The sequence below is a fragment of the Macaca mulatta genome, chromosome 8 (assembly GCF_049350105.2).
Source record: "Macaca mulatta isolate MMU2019108-1 chromosome 8, T2T-MMU8v2.0, whole genome shotgun sequence".
In the NCBI taxonomy this organism is placed as follows: domain Eukaryota; kingdom Metazoa; phylum Chordata; class Mammalia; order Primates; family Cercopithecidae; genus Macaca; species Macaca mulatta.
The window spans coordinates 28890099-28897974 of NC_133413.1; positions in this window are offsets into that span (position 1 = coordinate 28890099).

Sequence of the window (7876 nt, forward strand, 5' to 3'; positions counted from 1 at the left end):
AAGGTTGAATATGCATAACATATTACCCAACCATTCCACCCCCAGGTAATTATTGAGACACTCCTTCACACATACAAAAGGAGATTTATGCAAGAATGATCATAGCATTTTTCTGCATCACAATAAAACAAACAACCCAAATGTCCATAAATCAAGAATAAATAAGTTTTGTATAATCACAGCATAGAATTTCTATCTCAGCATAAGTCAAAGAAATATAGCAACACACTTTGTCATAGATGAATCTTAGATGTATAATGTAAAATGGACACAGTGAGTCTCTAAGAACCACATACAGAATATTTTTATGACTCAAGAACAAATCTGAGACATATTACGTAGCAATGCATGAATTTATTTATGCAGCAGAATAACATAGCTGTGGAATAACAAAATAAATATCAAGGCAGTATATTCCTTCAACAGAGGAGGAAGGCAGGGGCACTGAGTTGAAGCACACAGATAACTTCACATTATTGGTAAATTTGAGGTTCTTACCTTCGTCAGTGACATCACAGTACTTTTAAAAATGTTTCATGACCTTTATGTATATTATATGCATTAATTGTATGTCTAAATGTTACATAATTTGAAAACGCATTGAGAGAGAGGAGAGGCACAATGATGCAGAAGCAGCAAGCCCTGAAATTCGGGCTTAGTTCAGGAGGGTTCTTGGCTTCACCCAGGAAACAATTCCAGGGCGAGCCGGTGGTGTTAAACAGCAACTTTTATTGAGGTGGCAGGGTACAGCAGCAGCACACATACTGCACCTTGTAGAACAGGGCTACCCCATAGGCAGAGGTGCCAAGAACAGCAGCTCAGGGCAGTTCTGCACTCATATTTATACCTACTTTTAATTATATGAAAATTAAGGTGCAGTTTATGCAGAAATTTCTAGAAAAACAGTGGTAACTTCCAGGTTGTCAAGGTCATTGCCATGGAAAGGGATAGTAACTTCCAGGTGTTGGCATAGCAATGGTAAACTGACATGGCATACCGATGTCTTAAGGAAAGCTGCTTCCACACTGGACCTATTTTAGCTAGTCCTCAATTTGGTCCAGTGCCCAAGACCCACCTCCAGAGTAAAGTCCCAACTCTTACCTCAATAGGAGTATCAGTGAGACCTGTATCTACAATTGTACCCCACAGCCTTCTTGAGCACCCTGGCAACCAAGGGAACTCATACACTGATAGAACAGAGAGACAGAAAGAATCTGAATCCTCAGATTTCTGTCTTATATAACGATACGAACACATTAATATTTATTGTTTACAACAATTGCCCTTTTTAAATTCAAAATAAATAAATGCTCTTTTGTAGAGAAAAGCCAAAATACAGAAGCAAAAATTAAAGAAAATAAGACACCAATAATTCTTTCCTTCTCCCTCCCCCAGAAATAACCACTGTTAAGATCTTGATGTCTAATCCTTCCTCAACTTCCATAGGTTTTTATATTGTGTATGTAGTTCCTCTCCCTAACTGTACCTTGAATTACTAGAGGACATTGATTCATTTAACAGACATATACTGAGTGCCTTTTGTGTGTCAATCATTGTTCTAAGAATAGGAATACAAAATGAAATACTCTGCTGCCTATCAGGGACCTATCCATGGACCAGCTCCACCCAGCTCTCTCCTCTCACTACTGTAGGCCTACAGGTGATGGAAAAGACCTCACAGTCTAGTTATGTGCCCTCCCCACCACATAGCTCCTACAACTACCACCTCCTCCTCTAGCACCTAAGCCCCTGCCAAGCTCATCTTATAGAATTTACCAGTTATCCGTCTTACCCCAATTTCTAAAACTGAAATTTTTATTTCCAAATTAGTATTTATTCATCTTGAGGTAGAAAAGAAGGTGAAAGGCCGGGCGCGGTGGCTCAAGCCTGTAATCCCAGCACTTTGGGAGGCCAAGACGGGTGGATCACGAGGTCAGGAGATGGAGACCATGCTGGCTAACACGGTGAAACCCCGTCTCTACTAAAAAAAACACAAAAAACTAGCCGGGCGAGGTGGCGGGCGCCTGTAGTCCCAGCTACTGGGGAGGCTGAGGCAGGAGAATGGCGTAAACCCGGGAGGCAGAGCTTGCAGTGAGCTGAGATCCGGCCACTGCACTCCAGCCTGGGCGACAGAACGAGACTCCGTCTCAAAAAAAAAAAAAAAAAAAAAAGAAAAAAAAGAAAAGAAGGTGAAATTAAACTAAAATAGGAAACCTGAGTTTCTATGGCAAATAGAGAAATACCCCACATATTTGAAGAAGTGTTTTTGTTAACTTGGGTGTAGTGTCATCATTAAATGAGGAGCAGTCTTAACACAGAGATTCTGCTGTATTCAGTGCCAGCTAAGCCCTTATTTTGGTAAGTACCAGCCAAGCATATATGGGACAATGAAGGGATACATTTTTTGCAATTTTCTAGCATTCTAAAGAGAATATTATTTCTAAAATATGTATTTCATCAAAGGAGCAACTTATGCATTGTTGCATTACCTTACAAGATTTCCTTTTAGATGGATAAATAAAAGAAACTCTTCTTTGATCTCACACCAGCACAATGTAATTCTTTCCTGCACCAATCATGGTTTTCCCTATATCAGTTATGAGTGAACATGACAATGAGACTGTGCATGCATGGGCTCAGAATGAGCCATCTTCATCTTTCTTCCAGCCGACACCTTCTATAGGGCCTGTCCAGTCCAGCTTTCTCTTCTCTGTGGGCCACTTACCCCCACACTCAGGGTACTCATGTTTGTACTACATGACATGGATCCCCTGGCCATAGCTACTTAAACAAGCATGGAGTGCTGACCCTATCTGGGGAAACCCAATTGTTCTTCTAAGATTTAAGAGCCATAGTGAACCTGAGTGAGTAATTTGAGTTGAGGACATGTAAACTGGTGATCAAGTAGGGACCATCTTCCACCAGGTGCACAGGGAAGCACAGAAAGCCTGACATGAGGACTGTATTGAGGGGTGGGAGGTGGAGAAAAGGAGAGAGAGAAGACACTCAGAGGGAAGCAGCTGGAAAACACCCATTTGGACTCAGAAGGGCACAGAGCATGGCTGTCTTGCTTCTCAATGACCCTCCAGTTCCAGTTCCAGCCCCTAATAAGAGAGGCTCTGCTGACCTTACTAACAGAAGGTCCTATACTGCATCATCCCATGACTTGCTTTCTTTTCTTTAACATATTCGAGTGGGTTTCTATTATACGAAGCCAAATTGACCCTGATAACAAGTGTATCTGTCCGGGCCAAAGAAAAGGTGGCAGTGTCCAAATTAGGCAATTTGAGAAGGCTTTCATGGAGAGTCTTTCTGTGTGTGTGAGACAAGGTCTCACTCTGTCTCCTAGGCTGGAATGCAGTGGTGTGATCACAGCCCCCTTGACCTCCTGGGCTCAAAGGACCACAGGTGCATGTGCTATCATGCCTGACTAACTCATTTTATTTTATTTGTCTTTTTTTTTTTTCTTTTTTTGTAGAGATGGAGTCTCACTATGTTGCCCAGGCTGGTCTCAAACCCCTGGACTCAAGTGATCCTCCTACCTCAGCCTTCCAAAGTACTGGGATTACAGTTGTGAGCCACACACCTTGCCCCTCAAGGGTCTATTTACAAAGGCATGAGTGTTTATAAAGAAACCACAGGAATAGTGCAGTACTCTTGGGATAGTATCAACTTCTCCACCCCTAGGCCTGGAATAGTGACAGAAAGGGGAATGGAGTGACAGAAGCTCTGACTTTTGAGAAACACAGCCAGCCCTGGAGACACCACAGGGAGGGAGCCAGGGCTTTCGGTGCTCCGGCCTCTCTTTGCTTCCCTCCCTCTGACGTCTTGTCATTGCCCGCCATTGGCCAGACCCATCAAAAGCCAAAAGCAAGAGAGCACTTCCATGGAAGCCAGTGTAGGGCAAGTCATGGAGGACGGGAGTGGATGGAGGGGCAGCAAGTAATATCGAATACAGGTGCCCTGGCCCAGGGCCACTTCTATTATACCACATGCCTCTCACAATTATAAGACTGCCATGTTCACTGATCTCACATTTTATTATAATTCATCAAATATTTATTTATCAGCTCCTACTTGTGTGGTATTATGTTTGGTTCCAAGAAGACATTGATCTCAAGTCAGACCAAGTTCCTATCTCTGGGGTCTACTCTTATTTTTATGTGGATCAGCTGTTTAAAACACAGAGCTTTTGTTGCATTTCTGTGTGCTTGTGCAATGTCCCTACTATCCTTTAGGTCTCATGCATATGATTAGGCACCACCTGAGGGCAATGGACATGGTGGCTGCATTTTCAATGTCAGAAAACCTAACATGGTTAGCTTTTGTAATTAAAGTTTTTATTTCCTGGTGGAAGAAATAAAAGGAAAGTTGTAATTTAAACACACATACACACACACACACACACTCCCTAAAATTTCAAAGTATTTGTAAGTATAAGTGTGCACAAAAATTTACATTGGGATTGGTAGTCCATGAGTTGTCTTTCTTGTGTTTCTCTTTTTGCCTCTTAAAATTCCAAAGTACCTTGAATGTTAGGAATCTGGCTGGGCCCTGTCTTTTTGCAAACCATCCAGCAGGCTTGTCCATATTAAGGATCCTGAGTGTCGCAGTAAGAAATCTGGCTTTTAACCCATAACCTAGTTGTGTCTCCATCCATCTGTACATACATACATACACTCATCCATCTATCTATCCATCCACTTATTCATTAATTTATTAAGTCATCCATCTAACATTAACTGCTTATTAATTTATGCCAGGAACTGATAAAAAAATCCGAAATCATAAAAATGAGACATCTCCAACTTCAAAAAGCTCTAACAGGGGAAGACACATATTAACCAAGCATATTCATACCATCTTGCAGGAATTAACATTAACTTTGTAATCAAGATATGAAAACACCTGGAGAAAACTTAAGTAATTAAGTAAAAGAAGCCATTCTGAAAAGGCTACATACTGAATGTTTCAGAAAATAAGCCACTACACAACATTAAAGCAGTGTAAATATTTCTCTTATGGGACTTACTAATTTTGCCCTATCCTCAGTGTATGTTTACTTCTTCCTTAAAACTATAAACTCCTGAGACAGGAGCCCTGGACTTTCCATCCCTGTTTCAGTCCAAATGCCCAGTGCATTGTATTTCAGAGGGTGGATGATCAGGGAGTATCAGTGAATGTCAACTGCATAAGTTTCCAAAACAGGGTTTCTTTAGCTTCAGAGGATCTATGCAATGATATGCAAAATGTTATATTTATGAGCATAGGCTATGAAACAAGGTCCATAGCTTTCATCAGATTTTCAAAAGGTCCCATCTCTAAAAAAGGTTAAGGATTATAGTCCCATGGTTGAACTATGTATGTAACTAACTGATAAAGTTCTCAGCACAATGCATGACATGTGAGCCTTCAAAATGCCTTCACAGAACAGCAACAATGACACTACTATCAGAGGGACACTCACTGCATGAGGATGTCTGTGCTTCCATCTCAGGCAGATTCCATAAAAAAAAAGGAAAAAAAAATCTATAAATATTTTATTTAAGAGATAATCCCTCTCTAGTTTCACTTACAGATAAAAAAAAAAAAGTTAGGTTTTATTATTGTAGTCTTTTCTCATCATACAGTTTTGCAGAATGTCCTGCTGCTGAACTCCCAAGGGGAACACTTAATGATCAATCCAATGTTACAAGAAACACTAGGGACACAGGAAGGACCAGAGACTGTTAATCATGTCAGATTACAGGAAGAGAGAGTTTGTTCTCCATTAAAGATACCTCATGCTGGGCAACAAAACAGCAGACCAGGGACGGAGTGTGGGCCTGTAGTGAAATACTATAATTTTATGTTGCCTTGGCTTCCATTTTGAATATAAGTTGGACTTTCTCATACCAGAGGCAAGACTTAGTCACCCTTGACAGTTTCCAGTTCTCTGCCTCCTCCCAGTGCCTCAATGTGGTCGATGCAGGTATCTGCTTTATACAACTGCCTCCCGGTGACCACCTCCCTATGGGACAGCTGGATGCAACCTACCTGACCTGTCCCACTGACCCTACACCCTGCATGGACTGTACAGACATGCTGCAGCAACCTACTGTCAGTCATAGCGTGACTCATGGAACTTGGACCTGCTTGCTGTAAACCTGCCAATTTGAATCCCTTGGGGGAAAACTTGCTTGAGTAACCCCCTAAATCCTAATATAGTCTCTGGCCCACAGGCCTCTCTCTATTTTGTTTTCCACTGGCTGGTTGAGTCTGCATGTCCCAGATGGCTCCCCACTCCAGTTGGCCTGTGAGGCTTGCTGCCTCTTCTCTCCAAGATCTGTGAGTAATAAACTGCTTCTGTCATTTTATGTCTTCTGCTGAGTTGCCTTATATGTTTCTCATTCGCCCAACAGATTGGACCTAACTTCTTTCCCCACCAGGGCAGTGCTAGGGAATGGCTATCTTGGTAGGAATAAACTGGATATAGATCAGACGAGAGCCACAGGGTGTCTGCCAGGATACACAAGCTTCTTGTGGTAGGGACACCTGATCACAAGTTTAGCACTTAAACATCAGGTGGTCCACTGGGATAAAGAAGAATCCCATGGAAAGCTCACTGTGAACATTCATGACCAAATTCCTGGATCCCTCCCAGCACAGAGCTAGAGTCTAATAGCCACTCTTCAGAGAGACATCTCAAAACCAAATAAGAGAAAAATACAAGGCTCCATAGATAAAAACAGATGTGTGTGCTCTCCTACACCTCCCATGGTTGAGCCACATATGCTCCTTTTTGTTGACCTCTTTGGTCTGGACAAGAGGATTAAATAGTAATTGGCTCTAATTCATCAATCTATCACCCCCAATGATCACCTCCTCCCTTAATATCCTCCTGAATGACAGACAGAGGACTCACCTAGCAAGTGCCTGCTATATAATGCCATCGAGAAATGTTAACGTTTATACACCAAAACTCTAGATTTTAAGTGACAGGTGATCAATTTACATGGTGAGAAGACAAAAGTCTTTCCATTAATGACCCTGTGCAAACCCCTGCACTAAGAGGCTTGACCAAATTCTAACATGGCTTCTGGCAGCCTAAAGTCTTGTCACCCTGGGACAAACCAGTACCCATGAGTTTTTTTCTAGAAAAGCTCAAGGCTGTCAAAAGAAGGTACTGTTTGTTGGGGCTAGCACTCAAAGATAAGTTACTGATCTCCCTTTCTAAGATCATTTACTTAAAAAGCTTACCATTGTAAATACTTCCTCTGTCCTTTTGAGATGCCTGTGTATATCCAACAATGCAGGAGTGTCTTTCTCAAGGAACTGAAGGACATTCCTTTGGAATGTAACCATCAGGAAAGACAGAGCCGGTCAGGTGCAGTGGCTCGTGCCTGTAATCCCAGGACTTTGGGAGGCTGAGGAAGGTGGACTGATTGACCTCTGGAGTTCGAGACCAACTTGGGCAACATGGCAAAATTCTATTGCTACAAAAACTACAAGAATTAACTGGGCTAATGGCATGTGCTGGTACTCCCAGATACTTAGGAGGCTGAGGTAGGAGGATGACTTGAGCCCAGGAGGCAGAGGTTGCAGTGAGCCAAGATTGAGCCACTGCACTCCAGCCTGGGCGACAGAGCCAGACCCTGACTCAAAAAAAAGGAAAAAAAAAAAAAAAAAAGACATAAATCCGTGTCCCAGTCTCATCTCTACGGGAGGGAGAACCTTGACTTCCGTTAAGTGCCAGCTCGCAGACACAGAGGCCTAATTGTGTTTACACTGAGCAATCCTTTTTTTCTAATTTTTTACTTCCCTGACTCTGTTCAAGTCCCCTCACTCCCTCTCACTACTCCCTCATTCTCCCTTTTATTTTTTCAACTTTTATTTT